Here is a 16,572-nt window from a genome sequence, read left to right as displayed (position 1 = left end):
AATCTCTGGATTACTTCCAGTGCCACGTGCTAGTGAGTATAGGAATAGCAGGATAAGACAGGTTATCGGGTGGCTGGAGAAATGGTGCAGAAGGGAGGACTTCAGATTCTTGGGACATTGGGACCAGTTCAAGGAAGACAGATTGCACCTCAACAAAGTTGGGACCAATGTCCCTGTGGGAAGGTTAACTAGCGCTGTGAGGGAGGGTTTAAACTAATTTGGCAGAGGGGTGGGCACCAGGATGAAATATCAGAGAGGAGAAACAAGGTATGGAGAGGCAAATAGAGTAAAGAATAGTTCACAAATAGGAGGCAAATGCGAGGCAGTCTAAGATGGATTTGGAGTGCATATGCGTAAATGCATGGTAAATAAGGTTGGCGTGCTGCAGGCACAATTCGCCACATGAGACTAATATTGTGGCAATAACAAGTGACCTAGTTCAAAGATAGGGAGGATTTGTAACTTAATATTCCAGGCTACAATGTATTCAGGAAAGATGGGGAAGAAATAAAGGTGGTCAACTAGTATAGCACTGGAGAGATATGATGTAGTTGAGGGATCAAAGACAGAATCTATTTGGTTAGAATTAAGGAAGAATAGAGGAGCTATTATATGGTGGGAAGGAGATAGATGTGCAAAGTTTTAGTCAAATTATAGAAAGATGCAAGAACTACAAAGTAGTGATAATGGGGGACTTCAATTAATCCTAATATAGACTGTTGTGAACAGTATAAAGGGCAAAGAGGGGGAAGAATTCCTGAAATGTATGCAAGAGAACTTTTGTAATCAGTGTGTTTCTAGCCCAACCCAGAAGGAAAATATGCTGGATCTAGTTCTGGGGAATGAAGTGGAATATGTTTCAGTGGGGCATATTTGAAGAACAGTGATCATAATGTCATCAGGTTTAGAATAGTTATGGAAAAAGACAAGGAACAATCACATGTAAAAATACTTAACTGAAGGAGAAGGTGAATTGAAAATATATTTTTTTTAAATTGGTATGCAAAACAGTAATTGAACAATGTACATCTTCAAAGAGGAGATGGTTGTGTACAGAATGGACACATTCCATGAAGGGGAAGGGAAGGGCATCCAAAGCTAGAGTTCCCTGGATAATTAAAGATGGATTAAAATGAGACAGAAAAAGGAGACTTATGACAAAAGTAAGGTTCATAATTCAGTAGAGAACCAAACTGAATGTACAAAGTACAGTGGAGATCTAAAAAGAAGTAAGCGTGGCAAAGAGAGAGTATGAGAATAAATTAATAGCTAACATAAAAGGGAACCCAAAAGTCTTTTATAAACATAAGTAATAAAAGGATAGTCAAAGTTAGGGACATAAAGGGGGATATTCTTGTGGAGGTAGGGGACATGGCTGAGGTACTAAATGAATACTTTACATTTGTCTTTACTAGAGAAGAGGATGCTGCTAATGCAACAGTAAAGGAAGAGGTAGTAACGATATTGGATAGGATAAAAATAGATAAAAAGGAGGTACTTAAAAAGTTAGCAAGGTAGAAAAGTCACTCTGTGATACCGGATGGCATACATCCCAGGTTACTGAGGGAAATAAGGGTGGAATTGCGAAGGCTCTGGCCACAATCTTCCATTCTCCTTAGTTATGGGGGTGGTGCCAGAGGACTGGAGGATTGCAAACACTGTTTAAAAAGGGGGAGAGCACTATAGGCCAGACAGCCTAATGTCAATAGTGAGAAAACTTTTAGAGCCAATAATCCGGGACAAAATGAATTGGCATTTAGAAAAATATAGCTAATAAATGAAAGCACGGATTTGTCAAAGGCAAATTGTGTTTGAATAACTTGATCGAGTTCTTTGATGCAGTAACGGAGAGGGTTGATGATAGTAGTGCTGTAGATGTGCATGTGAACTTTCTGGCATTTGACAACATGTACAACATAATAGACTTGTTAGCAAAATTAAAGCCCATGGGATTAAAGGGACAGTGGCAGCATGGATACAAAATTGGCAAAAGGACAAAAAACAGAGCGTAGTGGTGAACAGTTGTTTTCAGACTGGAGGGAAGCTGAGGGTGGTATTAAGGCCACTGCTCTTTTTGATATATATTAATGACCGGGACTTGGGTGTACAGAGCATAATTTCAAAGTTTGCACATGATATGAAACTTGGAAATGTAGTAAACAATTAGGAGCATAGTAACAGACTTCAGGAGGGCATAGACAGACTGGTGAAATGGGCAGGCACGTGCAGATGAAATTTAATGCAGAGAAATGCAAAGTGATACATTTTGGTAGGAAGAATGAGGAGAGGCAATATGAAGTAAATGGTACAATGTTAAAGGGGGTCCAGGATCAGAGAGACCCAGGGTATATGTACACAAACCTTTGAAGGTGGTAGGACAAGTTGAGAAGACTGTTTAAAAATATATGGGATTCTTGGCTTTATTAATCGAGGAACAGAGTACAAAAGCAATGAAGTTATGCTAAACCTTTATAAAACACACTTTAGGCCTCAGCTGGAGTATTGTGTTCAATTCTGGGCGCCACTTTAGGGAGGATATTAAGGCCTTACAAAGGATGCAGAAGAGATTTACTGGAATGGTACCAGGGATGAGGGACTTGAGTTATGTGGAGAGACTGGAGAAGCCAGGGTTATTCTCCCTAGAGTAGAGAAGGTTAAGAGAAGATTTGATAGAGATGATCAAAATCACAAATGGTTTTGATAAATAAGCAGATACTGTTCCCATTGGCAAAAGGGTCGATAACCAGAGGACACAGATTTAAGGTGATTGGCAAAAGAACCAGAGGCGACATGAAGAAAGCATTTTTTACACAACATTGTTGTGATCTGGAATGCACTGCCTGAGCGTGGTGGAAGCAGATTCAACAGTAACTTTCCAAAGAGAATGGTATAGTACTTGAAGGAAAAAAAAATTACAGAGCTATGGGGAGTAGGAGAGTGGGACTAATTGGATAGCTCTACCAAAGAACCGGCGCAGGCATAATGGGCCGAATGGCCTCCTTCTATCCTGCATCATTCTATGATTCTATGACAGGTATGGCAATTTTACCTAGTGTGATAAACAGTTCCCTACCTGGTGGCTTGTCTGAGAACTGCCAAAATTGCAGATGTCGCTGGTAGATTCCTACATAGATTTACGAGGATTTAGCCAGGGATGTGGAGTTACAGTTATGAATAGATGCTTAAGAAGTTGAGGCTTTTTCACTAGCGCTAAGAAGGATAAGGGATAACCTGAAAGTGGTCTTCAAGATTATGAAGACTTACGATAGGGTAATAGATGGATTGTTCCCACTGGTTAGCAAGATGTTAATGAAAGGGTACAAGTTCAAGAAAATCACGAAAAATATTAAAGGGAAAAATGGAAAAAAAATCCTTTCTACAAAAGGTGGTTAGATTGTGGAATTATGTCATATGCTCTTGTTGAAGTAGAATCCATAAATTCTCATTAAATAAAATTAGATAGGTGCCTGAAAAGGGGAAGCATTTAAGGGTATATACTGAGTGGCTCATGCTGAGAAAAATACTTGCACAGACTTGGGCCAAATGTTACGTTTTTGTGCTGTTTAAGGATGGACTCCCCAAGGATCTGGACATTGCGTTTTAATCCCCAAGGATTTTTTGGTTATCTGTACCTTGTGTTTTAATTTCTCACTGCAGGAAAAAGCTGGAAGCCATTTGTGGGAAGGGCCCAGGTACTTCTTCCATGTTGGACTTGGAATGATGGGCAGGGGATCTGGGAAGACAATGGACAAGATAAGGCAATTCATCGCAGGTGATGAGCAAATGGAGAGTCCATTTGTTAAGCAATGTGAACTCGTCAAGTGAACTGATCAGTGATCGAGCCATTACCTGGATGAGATACAAGAACAATAGAAAGCTATTAGGCCCAGACCGCTCGGAAGCAAAAACCATCACTGGAAAAACAGGAAACCTCGAAACAAAGGAAGAAAACTTTATTGAGCCAAAAAGAAGACACATCCACAGGAAGCCTCGAAACTTTATCCGGGCTAAAAGAGGCAGACAATATGGGAGTATAAAAGAAGGCTCTCTCTCTTGCCTCGATACTTCGCCTCTACAAGAATCCAACCCTCCGTGTGGGACAGAGAGAAGAAACCAGAAGAGACACCTTTTCATCAGAAGAACATAGCCAAGTTTGCTGATGATACAAAGATGGGAGGAAAAGCAATGTACAAGAAGGACACAAAAAATCTGCAAAAGGACATGGACAGGCTAAGTGAGTGGGCAAAAATTTGGCAGTTGGAGTATAATGTTGGAAAGTGTGAGGTCATGCACTTTGGCAGATAAAATCAAAGAGCAAGTTATTATTTAAATTGCAAAGTGCTGCAGTACAGCAGGACCTGGGGGTAATTGTGCATGAAACACAAAAGGATAATATGCAGGTACAGCAAGTGATCAGGAAGGCCAATGGAATCTTGGCCTTTACTGCAATGGGGATGGAGTAAAAAAGCAGGGAACTTTTGCTACAGCTATACAGGGTATTGGTGAGGCCACACCTGGAATACTGCGTGCAGTTTTGGTTTCCATATTTATGAGAGGATGTATTTGCTTTGGAGGCAGTTCAAAGAAGGTTCATTAGGTTGATTCTGGAGATGAGGGGGTTGACTCGTGAGGAAAGGTTGAGTAAGTTGGGCCTCTACTCATTGGAATTCAGAAGAATGAGAGGTGATCTTATCGAAACGTGTAAGATTATGAGGGGGCTTGACAAGGTGGATGCAGAGAGGATATTTCCACTGATGGGGGAGACTAGAACTCAGGGCATGATCTTAGAATAAGGGCCACCCATTTAAAACAGAGATGAGGAGACATTTCTTCTCTCAGAGGGTTGTAAATCTGTGGAATTCGCTGCCTCAGAGAGCTGTGGAAACTGGGACATTAAATAAATTTAAGACAGAAATAGAGAGTTTCTGAAACGATAAGGGGATAAGGGGTTATGGGAAGCGGACAGGGAAGTGGACCTGAGTCCATGATCAGATCAGCCATGATCTTATTAAATGGTGGAGCAGGCTCGAGGGGCCGTACAGCCTATTCCTGTTCCTATTTCTTATGTTCTTATGTTCTTATGTAAGAAGCAGCAAGTAAGCCAGCGAATCGGTGAGCGTAATCTCTGCACACACATCTTTTAAGATCACAGCCACAGTGTGAGGACGTATTGTGTGTTCTCCCAACCAAATTCTATGGGGTTTTCAGGGGAGGTGTTAGAAGTGGATACTTCACATTAGAGGCCTGTTTAGATGGGCCGAACAGTGTATTGTACTGCATTTGTTTGTTTTACACACCAGGGTGTGTGTGGTTTTACTTGGTGCAGGTGTGTGTGCTTTAACTTTAATAAAAGCATTGCCGCTTGAGACCAAGGTATTCGTTCGTGACTCATTCATCTGTTCAGTACAGTAATCACTCCCAGCTCTAGAACTATTATAAAGTGGGGGTTGCTTCAAAGACACCTAAGGGAAACCACTTACAGCTGAAACATTTTATGATTCAAATGGACTCATAAATAGCTACCCTAGTAATACCAAAGTCACTCCAAAAAGAATACTTGACAGAAGATTAAATATAGTTATTTGTTATTCATTCAACCAATACAGTAGACAGTCCAGTTTTTGAGTGGGTTGAATGAAAATTTCTAAAATATAAACTCTGTGTCTCATGATATAATTATTAAGCTTGTTACGGTTTTCATCAGCAAAGCTAATATCAGATATAAAGTGCTGGTCTCACTTCTTTGCTTGGTTTTGGTGGCTACTCTACAAAATAAGCACAGCACATTTGATTAGATCGGTGTGATTCTCTTCTACACAGGACTGGCAACATTGTGGCTGTAACAAATAAAACGTAAGAATATATATCAGGTCTTTAGCTGACATGCATTAGTTAAAGAGTAATCTGAACCAAGGTTTAGATCATTCAGTCTGAAGTTGCTGGTTTTGTATTTTTACACTCTTCCTTTGGCGAGAATAGTATGAATTAGTGGAAGGACTCGCAGGCTGATTAACAAACTGACAAGTCGTGACATGAACGCTCCTTCCATAGCCATAATCATTTTTATACCAGCCGATCGGGTGGTTAGTCCTATACGGCGGGAGAGCTTTATGGGTTCCACAACCCATACAATGAGGGGGAACCACCCACGTTTACCAGATGTGAATATCTCACTGGATGTCAACTAGTATTCAAATCCGGAGCTCTGGTCTCCACTCGCCAGGACTATCTGGAGTGGGGTTCAAACCCTGCACCTGCTGACTTAGGCAGGAATGTTATCACTAAGTCTGAGGAAATAGTGCAAGAGACTAAATACACAGCCCCACCATAGAAGATTCACTCTTTATAAAATGGTTTAACATTTCCAGCTAGTACATGATTTATCCAAATATTAGCTTGATCATTTTGATCGCTAAAATATTCAAGCACCAATATAATTCAACTGTAAAAGGATTTTTTTTAAAACACTGCAGTGGAATTTGTCCATATGAAGGTAAGAGGCGTTTTGCTGCTGTCAGAGAAAGGAACACTATTTGTTCTTGATCAGCACAAAAATGAATTAATCATTGCTTTCAATCTACCAAACAGTTCCTATACTGCCATCTCTTAAATGGCATAGCATTTGATCAATTAGCCACAAGTATTTAATTCAATAAGATGTTATGCTCCTTTATCTCATGTCTACTATTTGAATGAAGCAGATATTATTATTAAGGCAAGTGATTGGCATTGTAAGTATTGCTGAAAATTGTGGAACAGTTGCAGGACAAACAACTAGAATGATGGGCATGTAGGTGAATATTTTTCTTGTAGTCCCAGTTTTTTTTCCCCCTCACAGCAGCTTTACATTGAATTAGCAGTATGTTTTAAAGTATTGGTGTTCAGCCTGCCTAAAAGTGAAGAAAAGTTACAGCTGGATACCGTAACAGCTACTTCTATAATCAGCAAGCACATCAACACTGTTTAAAAATAAGGTGGCACTAAGCAGAGGACATGACTGTACAAACACTGTTACATTTGCATGTTTATATGGTTGAGACATCAAATAGTAGCTATGTATTTTTATTTCACATTTATTATATCAGGAGCATCCCTGATTATAGTCGCTCAACCATTGGTAGCCGTGGCTTCTGTTGCCTAGGCCCAAGCTCTGGAACTCCCTGCCTAAACCTCCCCGCCGTACTTTCTCTCTTTCCTCCTTAAAGACACCCCTTAAAACCTACCTCTTTGACCTAATTCCCCCTTATGTGGCTTGGTGTCAAATTTTTTGTCTCATAATACTCATGTGAAGCGCCTTGGGACATTTCACTACGTTAAAGGCGCTATATAAATCCAAGTTGTTGTTGCTATATGTTTACTATTTGTCTGTTTTCTTCAAAATGTAATGAATCGTATATTTTAAAAAGTTATGAAACTAGCTGCTTCACTTTAGTGCTCCATTTCTAAAAACTTACTAAATATCATAGACTTACAGTCAAGTATTTTTTAAATTGAACATTGTTTGTTTGTCTGGAAGCATTACATATCAATAACAAGTGAAAAGGTCAACTTGCAATAAGTAATATAAAAATAGTTAACAAAATGATAAGCAATAGGTATCATAGAAGTAAATGCATTGAACGATTGATTATGTCTTGAAATATCGATGTTATTAGAGTATAGGAGCCATACGACAAGTCAGAAACCAGCTTTCTGAACTTAAGTGCCACTGAACTCTTGTACGATATCAGAGTAGTCAAGTTCCCGATAAATCTCATTCAATCGAGATCTCTGCAAAGCCATTTAGATGCTGTTGCATAGTCGACCTTAAATAGTTCTTTGTCAATTTTAATTGTGTAAAGCTGCTTTTGCCTGATGCAACTGTCACAGGCACTGCCAATGTGATATCTTGTTTACTTGTCATGTAACCTGTCACATGACCCTTTTATTATATACAGCATTCATTGCATTACCACAGTAGTCCACTGGGTGGAGCTATATTACACTTCTCCCTCCTTAATGAAGAAGTAATCAAAACAAAATAATCATCATACATAACTTGCATGGTTATACACAACAAAAGATATGGACTTATTTTGCCATATTTACAAATCAAACTTAACGACTGGTATTCTGTTTTGAAGAGGATACCTTCAGTCTCGACCAGAACTTTCCAAATATGGTGTCGAACTTAGACTCGTTCTAGGCTGAGCCTGAGGAGAGTTTTTCTCCAAGGGATGCCCTTGATCTACATTTGAACTCTCTACAAATTCAGATTGTTTGTCTGCCTGATTCGGACTCAGACTTAAATTTGGACTTTCTCTTGGACTTGTTTCTAGTACATCTGATGTAGGGTTTGCTACGGGTACTCTACTTGTAATAAGATTATCTGACTCATCAGAAATAATCAAATCATTCCAACTTTCAACTCCTTCCACATCTGTAGATAAAATATGATCAATGTGAACAAACCTAACCTGTCCATGATCAAACATCTTGACCAAATATGTGTGAGGGCAATATATCTTCACTACTTTTCCTGGTAACCACTTTAACCATTTATGGTGATGGTTCTTCACTCTCACCTTCTGATTCAATTTCACACTTCTCTCTCTTACTGTACCCCTATCATGATTCTGTGTTAATTGTTTCTCTTCTACCAACTGTGCCAGGTTTGGCTTTAACAACGAGAACCTGGTTTGTGGCTGTCATTTGAGAAACAACTCTGCTGGTGTTCTACCAGTAGTTGTATGAGGAGTATTACGATAAGTAATCAGAAAATTTGCCAATTTGTGGTCCAATAACAACTGCTGGTACTTTGGCTTTGGATTCAACATTTGCCTGATGAGGGCACATTGTACAATTTGTACTGTGCGTTCTGCTGCACTATTTGAAGCAGGGTGGTACGGTATGTTTTACACCGTTTCTGATCACGAACTGTGCAAATTGCTCTGAACAAAATTGCAGCCCATTATCAGAAACAATTTCTTCTGGGTGGTCATATGAAGAAAACAATCTTCGCAAATTGTCTAGTGTTTTACTTCTTGTTATTTTCCGCATAAGAAACGCCTCTACCCACTTTGAATGACTATCAATCACAGCTCAGCAAAATCTATATGTAACCTTTGCTATACCTTGGGAGGCCATTTCCATGGCTGTAATGGTACTGATGGTAGTTTCTTGCTTACCGATTGACATGTTGTACACTGACTAATGATGTACTCTATATCTTTATCTAGACCTGGCCACCATAAGTAACTGCATGCAAAACTCTTAGTCAAGCACATTCCCAGGTGCTGGTCATGAAGACCTCCTAATAATTTGGACCTGAATTTATTTGGGATAGCTACTCTTGCACCCCATATGATACAATCTTTATCCACGGACAATTCATTCTTACGAACTAAGTATGAATGAATATCTTTCTCTGATACCTGGTTTGGCCAGCCATTTGTTATGTAATCATATACCTTTGACATAATTGGGTCACATTTGGTTGCTCTACCAATTTCTTCCACAGTGACTGGCAGTTCATCAATGTATGAAAAATAGAACACTTCTTCCCTATTGGATGTAACTTGTGATGGGGTTGGCAATCTGTACACAGCATCAGCATTACCATCTGACTTAGGTCCAACAACAATGGGGGTAGCCCAATTACATAGATCTACTTTAGAGATAATGTTTTCTGTTTCTAGTCTTTTGAGTTCTTGCTCAACTTTCTTGAGTGTGTATGGTAAGGGATGTGGCTTGCAGTAAACTGGTCTAGCGTCCTTCTGTAATCTGACACTTGCCTTGAAACCTTGAATTGGACTGCCTGTTTCGCGAAACACCTTCGGATTTGCTTGATGATGTCATCTTTTGATGCAAATCTCATTTCAACACGAAAAATCTCATTCAAATCCAGCTTCAGTGATCCCAATTAATTTCTACCTATTAAGGCAGGCTTGCCTCCTGCCACTACTAAGAGAAGTAAACTCTGAAAATGATTCTTGTATTTCACCAGTACGGTGATATGTCCTACAACAGGAATTTGCTCTCCTGAATAGACTCACATTCTATCTTCGATTTCTCCATCGAAAAATCACTCAACTTGTCAAGATACAGTGATTCTGGTACTATGCTCACGGATACACCAGTGTCGATTAACATGGGTGTCCTGATTCTTACAATGATAACTTGGATGACGATATTTCGCGAATTGCTGTATCTCCAGAACCTCTTTATTCTGTTGCTTTTCTTCCATGCTATGTATACTCTGGCGATTTCAATTTATGGCCTTGAAAGTTGGGTTACTTTTCGGCCTTTGCAAGATGCTCAGTTTTCTTGCAGAAGAAACATTCTGCCTTCACATATGGACAGCTTTGAGCAATGTGTTGTCCCAGGCACCGATAGCATGACTTCAATGCGCTGTTGTCTTGGCCAGCTGCTGAGGCCTTGGGGCCCAACTGCCTTTTACTTTTAACCTGCAGGCGATTCACCGCAGTCCGGGGAGCGTCGAGAGAGGCGGGAGTCCAGAGAGGCAGCGGCCTATAAAAGGCTCAGCAGTCCGGGGAGCGTCGAGAGAGGCGGGAGTCGAGAGAGGCAGCGGCCTATAAAAGGCTCAGCAGTCCGGGGAGCGTCGCGAGAGACGGGAGTCGAGAGAGGCAGCGGCCTATAAAAGGCTCAGCAGTCCGGGGAGCGTCGCGAGAGACGGGAGTCGAGAGAGGCAGCGGCCTATAAAAGGCTCAGCAGTCCGGGGAGCGTCGAGAGAGGCGGGAGTCGAGAGAGGCAGCGGCCTATAAAAGGCTCAGCAGTCCGGAGAGTCGAGAGAGGCGGGAGTCGAGAGAGGCGTACCGGTGCAGCTCCAGCTGAGAGAAGTCAAAAAAGAAGTAGAAAGAAATCAAAAGGTGACGTCAAAGCCAACGTGGTAAGTGATTGGCTGCTGATTGGTGAGTAGTTTTTCTTTTTCTTTATTAGTCAGTAACTTTTAACATTGTTGTCGGCAATTTAAGTGTATCTAAGGGTTAAGTCATGGCAGGACAGCTCGGTCATGTGATATGCTCCTCCTGTACCATGTGGGAACACGGGGACAACACCAGTGTCCCTGACGACTACATGTGCGGGAAGTGTGTCCACCTCCGGCTACTGACGGTCCGCGTTGCGGAGTTGGAGCTGAAGGTGGATTCACTCTGGAGCATCCACGATGCTGAGAATGACGTGAGTATCACGTGTAGCGAGTTGGTCTTACCGCAGGAGAAGGGTCCACAGCCAGCGAGGGAATGGAAGACCAGCAGGAAGAGTAGTGCAAGGAAGGTAGTGCAGGGGTCCCCTGTGGTCATCCCACTGCAAAACAGATACACTGCTTTGAGTGCTGTTGAGGGGGATGACTCATCAGGAGTGGGCAGCAGCAGCCAAGTTCATGGCACCGTGGCTGGCTCTGTTGCACAGGAGGGCAGGAAAAAGAGTGGGCGAGCGATAGTGATAGGGGATTCAATTGTAAGGGGAATAGATAGGCGTTTCTGCGGCCGCAACCGAGACTCCAGGATGGTATGTTGCCTCCCTGGTGCAAGGGTCAAGGATGTCTCGGAGCGGGTGCAGGACATTCTAAAAAGGGAGGGAGAACAACCAGTTGTCGTGGTGCACGTTGGTACCAATGACATAGGTAAAAAAAGGGATGAGTTCCTACGAAATGAATTTAAGGAGCTAGGAGCTAAATTAAAAAGTAGGACCTCAAAAGTAGTAATCTCGGGATTGCTACCAGTGCCACGTGCTAGTCAGAGTAGGAATCGCAGGATAGCTCAGATGAATACGTGGCTTGAGCAATGGTGCAGCAGGGAGGGATTCAAATTCCTGGGGCATTGGAACCGGTTCTGGGGGAGGTGGGACCAGTACAATTCGGACGGTCTGCACCTGGGCAGAATCGGAACCAATGTCCTCGGGGGAGTGTTTGCTAGTGCTGTTGGGGAGGAGTTAAACTAATATGGCAGGGGGATGGGAACCAATGCAGGAGATAGAGGGAAACAAAAAGGAGGCAAAAACAAAAGACAGAAAGGAGATGAGGAAAAGTGAAGGGCAGAGAAACCCAAGGCAAAGAACAAAAAGGGCCATTGTACAGCAAAATTCTAAAAGGACAGAGGGTGTTAAAAAAACAAGCCTAAAGGCTTTGTGTCTTAATGCAAGGAGTATCCGCAATAAGGTGGATGAATTAACTGTGCAAATAGATGTTAACAAATATGATGTGATTGGGATTATGGAGACGTGGCTCCAGGATGAGCAGGGCTGGGAACTCAACATCCAGGGGTATTCAACATTCAGGAAGGATAGAATAAAAGGAAAAGGAGGTGGGGTAGCATTGCTGGTTAAGGAGGAGATTAAGGCAATAGTTAGGAAGGACATTAGCTTGGATGATGTGGAATCTATATGGGTAGAGCTGCAGAACACCAAAGGGCAAAAAACGTTAGTGGGAGTTGTGTACAGACCTCCAAACAGTAGTAGTGATGTTGGGGAGGGCATCAAACAGGAAATTAGGGGTGCGTGCAATAAAGGTGCAGCAGTTATAATGGGTGACTTTAATATGCACATAGATTGGGCTAACCAAACTGGAAGCAATACGGTGGAGGAGGATTTTCTGGAGTGCATAAGGGATGGTTTTTTAGACCAATATGTCGAGGAACCAACTAGGGGGGAGGCCATCTTAGACTGGGTGTTATGTAATGAGAAAGGATTAATTAGCAATCTCGTTGTGCGAGGCCCCTTGGGGAAGAGTGACCATAATATGGTGGAATTCTGCATTAGGATGGAGAATGAAACAGTTAATTCAGAGACCATGGTCCAGAACTTAAAGAAGGCTAACTTTGAAGGTATGAGCGTGAATTGGCTGAGATGGATTGGCGAATGATACTTAAGGGGTTGACTGTGGATGGGCAATGGCAGACATTTAGAGACCGCATGGATGAACTACAACAATTGTACATTCCTGTCTGGCATAGAAATAAAAAAGGGAAGGTGGCTCAACCGTGGCTATCAAGGGAAATCAGGGATAGTATTAAAGCCAAGGAAGTGGCATACAAATTGGCCAGAAATAGCAGCGAACCTGGGGACTGGGAGAAATTTAGAACTCAGCAGAGGAGGACAAAGGGTTTGATTAGGGCAGGGAAAATGGAGTATGAGAAGAAGCTTGCAGGGAACATTAAGACGGATTGCAAAAGTTTCTATAGATATGTAAAGAGAAAAAGGTTAGTAAAGACAAACGTAGGTCCCCTGCAGTCAGAATCAGGGGAAGTCATAACGGGGAACAAAGAAATGGCGGACCAATTGAACAAGTACTTTGGTTCGGTATTCACGAAGGAGGACACGAACAACCTTCCGGTTATAAAAGGGGTCGGGGGGTCTAGTAAGGAGGAGGAACTGAGGGAAATCCTTATTAGCCGGGAAATTGTGTTGGGGAAATTGATGGGATTGAAGGCCGATAAATCCCCAGGGCCTGATGGACTGCATCCCAGAGTACTTAAGGAGGTGGCCTTGGAAATAGTGGATGCGTTGACAGTCATTTTCCAACATTCCATTGACTCTGGATCAGTTCCTATGGAGTGGAGGGTAGCCAATGTAACCCCACTTTTTAAAAAAGGAGGGAGAGAGAAAACAGGGAATTATAGACCGGTCAGCCTGACATCGGTAGTGGGTAAAATGATGGAATCAATAATTAAGGATGTCATAGCAGTGCATTTGGAAAGAGGTGACATGATAGGTCCAAGTCAGCATGGATTTGTGAAAGGGAAATCATGCTTGACAAATCTTCTGGAATTTTTTGAGGATGTTTCCAGTAGAGTGGATAAGGGAGAACCAGTTGATGTGGTATATTTGGACTTTCAGAAGGCGTTCGACAAGGTCCCACACAAGAGATTGATGTGCAAAGTTAGAGCACATGGGATTGGGGGTAGTGTACTGACATGGATTGACAACTGGTTGTCAGACAGGAAGCAAAGAGTAGGAGTAAATGGGTACTTTTCAGAATGGCAGGCAGTGACTAGTGGGGTACCGCAAGGTTCTGTGCTGGGGCCCCAGCTGTTTACACTGTACATTAATGATTTAGATGAGGGGATTAAATGTAGTATCTCCAAATTTGCGGATGACACTAAGTTGGGTGGCAGTGTGAGCTGCGAGGAGGATGCTGTGAGGCTGCAGAGCGACTTGGATAGGTTAGGTGAGTGGGCAAATGCATGGCAGATGAAGTATAATGTGGATAAATGTGAGGTTATCCACTTTGGTGGTAAAAACAGAGAGACAGACTATTATCTGAATGGTGACAGATTAGGAAAAGGGGAGGTGCAAAGAGACCTGGGTGTCATGGTACATCAGTCATTGAAGGTTGGCATGCAGGTGCAGCAGGCGGTTAAGAAAGCAAATGGCATGTTGGCCTTCATAGCAAGGGGATTTGAGTACAGGGGCAGGGAGGTGTTGCTACAGTTGTACAGGGCATTGGTGAGGCCACACCTGGAGTATTGTGTACAGTTTTGGTCTCCTAACCTGAGGAAGGACATTCTTGCTATTGAGGGAGTGCAGCGAAGGTTCACCAGACTGATTCCCGGGATGGCGGGACTGACCTATCAAGAAAGACTGGATCAACTGGGCTTGTATTCACTGGAGTTCAGAAGAATGAGAGGGGACCTCATAGAAACATATAAAATTCTGACGGGGTTAGACAGGTTAGATGCAGGAAGAATGTTCCCAATGTTGGGGAAGTCCAGAACCAGGGGTCACAGTCTAAGGATAAGGGGTAAGCCATTTAGGACCGAGATGCGGAGGAACTTCTTCACCCAGAGAGTGGTGAACCTGTGGAATTCTCTACCACAGAAAGTTGTTGAGGCCAATTCACTAAATATATTCAAAAAGGAGTTAGATGAGGTCCTTACTGCTAGGGGGATCAAGGGGTATGGCGAGAAAGCAGGAATGGGGTACTGAAGTTGAATGTTCAGCCATGAACTCATTGAATGGCGGTGCAGGCTAGAAGGGCCGAATGGCCTACTCCTGCACCTATTTTCTATGTTTCTATGTTTCTATGTTTCTATGTTAGTTGTCTGACGACTGGAAATGGCTCAAAATTCTCGGGAGTATTGGTCGGCCATATCCATCGATATAGCTGTCTGACAAGCTAAATCAAAAGTCAATTTAGGGGTTGTCAACAACTTTCTTCTGATTGCTTCATTTTTCATCCCACAAACAAAGCAGTCACGCAATGCTCAGTACTGAAAGTTTCCAAAATGACAGTGAATGGATAGCTTTTTTAATGCTATAATGTACTCACTGATACTCTCATCATTCAACTGATTTCGTGTTCCAAAACAATAACTTTCAGCAATTTCTAGGGGCTCAGGACTGTAGTGCTAGAATCTCCATCAGTGGTGTATCCTTTGGCTTCATGGGTTTCATACACCTCGGAGCCTGCTTCAGTCAGGAAAATAGCCCATTTTCTTTCTAACATCACCCGGTTACGATTTTCATCATTGGGGACTTCAACAATACTACTCGCGGTGAAAAACATTTCTAGCCGCTCCACATACGCTCCGAAAGTCCCTCGGTCATGATGGAACTCACCCAAGTGCCCTATTATTCCTATAGGCGCGGCCATCTGGACTCTTCTAATCAGCCAAGTGTGCTTGTAATTTACCTTGGATTTTTAGCTGTTCTGCAAAACAAAGAACCTGGTTAGAATCACCATCAGTAGCGTGTTCTTTGGCTTGACAGAAACAAGCAAAGTTACCTCTCCAAGTCTCTGTTAGTTGGCTGGATTAATCACCAACAAAATTTCAGCTAGGGAATCCAATTATCCTATCCTCATTCTTTTATTATATACAGCATTAGTTGCATTACCATAGTAGTCCACTAGGTGGAGCAGTAGTCCACCAGATGGGCAATATTACAGTCAACAGCACTCTAAACACAACAAAATAGAGGGTCTTCCAAAGCTGCGCCAGGCTCAACTATCACTCCTCTCCTGGCAATCCCTGGGGTAAGTGGCAATAGCAGCCAAAGGCAGTGAAATCAGGTGGTTTCCCAGGCTGTGACTCCCATCCATCATTTCTATCAGCACAGGCAGTCGAGTGGTGGCTGGCTACCTTCCCTGCTGTGATGGAGGAGGAAATCTATGGTTGTGTTGGTTGGGGTGAGGATGTGGCAGTTGGCTTCCCCATTTAATTTCCCTGCAGCTGTACTATCCAATTTTGGGTGGTATAAATGAGGAAAATACAGCCCATGTTGTTTGGCCGCAATCCATTAATCCATAATACACTTTGCACTTACAGAAATAATTGCTGACATTATATAATAAAGGTTCAATCTGACAAGGACTTGCATCTACCAACTAAATTACCATGCATTAGTTTACAGTGTGCCCAGCTTTCAAAATGTGGCCTCTAAAAGGTAATAAATCTGACATCATGCAGGCAGGCCTTTCCTAATTGTGCAAGTCCATTTAATTTTCTGGAAAGAATTGACATTCATTCTGCAGTGATCTTGTGGCTTCAGCAAGTTTGCAAGATTCCACTCTGCATAGTGCAGGAAAAAGCTGACTAGATCAGTGTTGTCAAATGGAAATCGTTGACTAGCCACAGG

This window comes from Pristiophorus japonicus, chromosome 13 (genome assembly GCF_044704955.1).
Source record: "Pristiophorus japonicus isolate sPriJap1 chromosome 13, sPriJap1.hap1, whole genome shotgun sequence".
Classification (NCBI taxonomy): Eukaryota; Metazoa; Chordata; class Chondrichthyes; family Pristiophoridae; genus Pristiophorus; species Pristiophorus japonicus.
Note: the sequence above shows the minus strand (reverse complement) of the source record.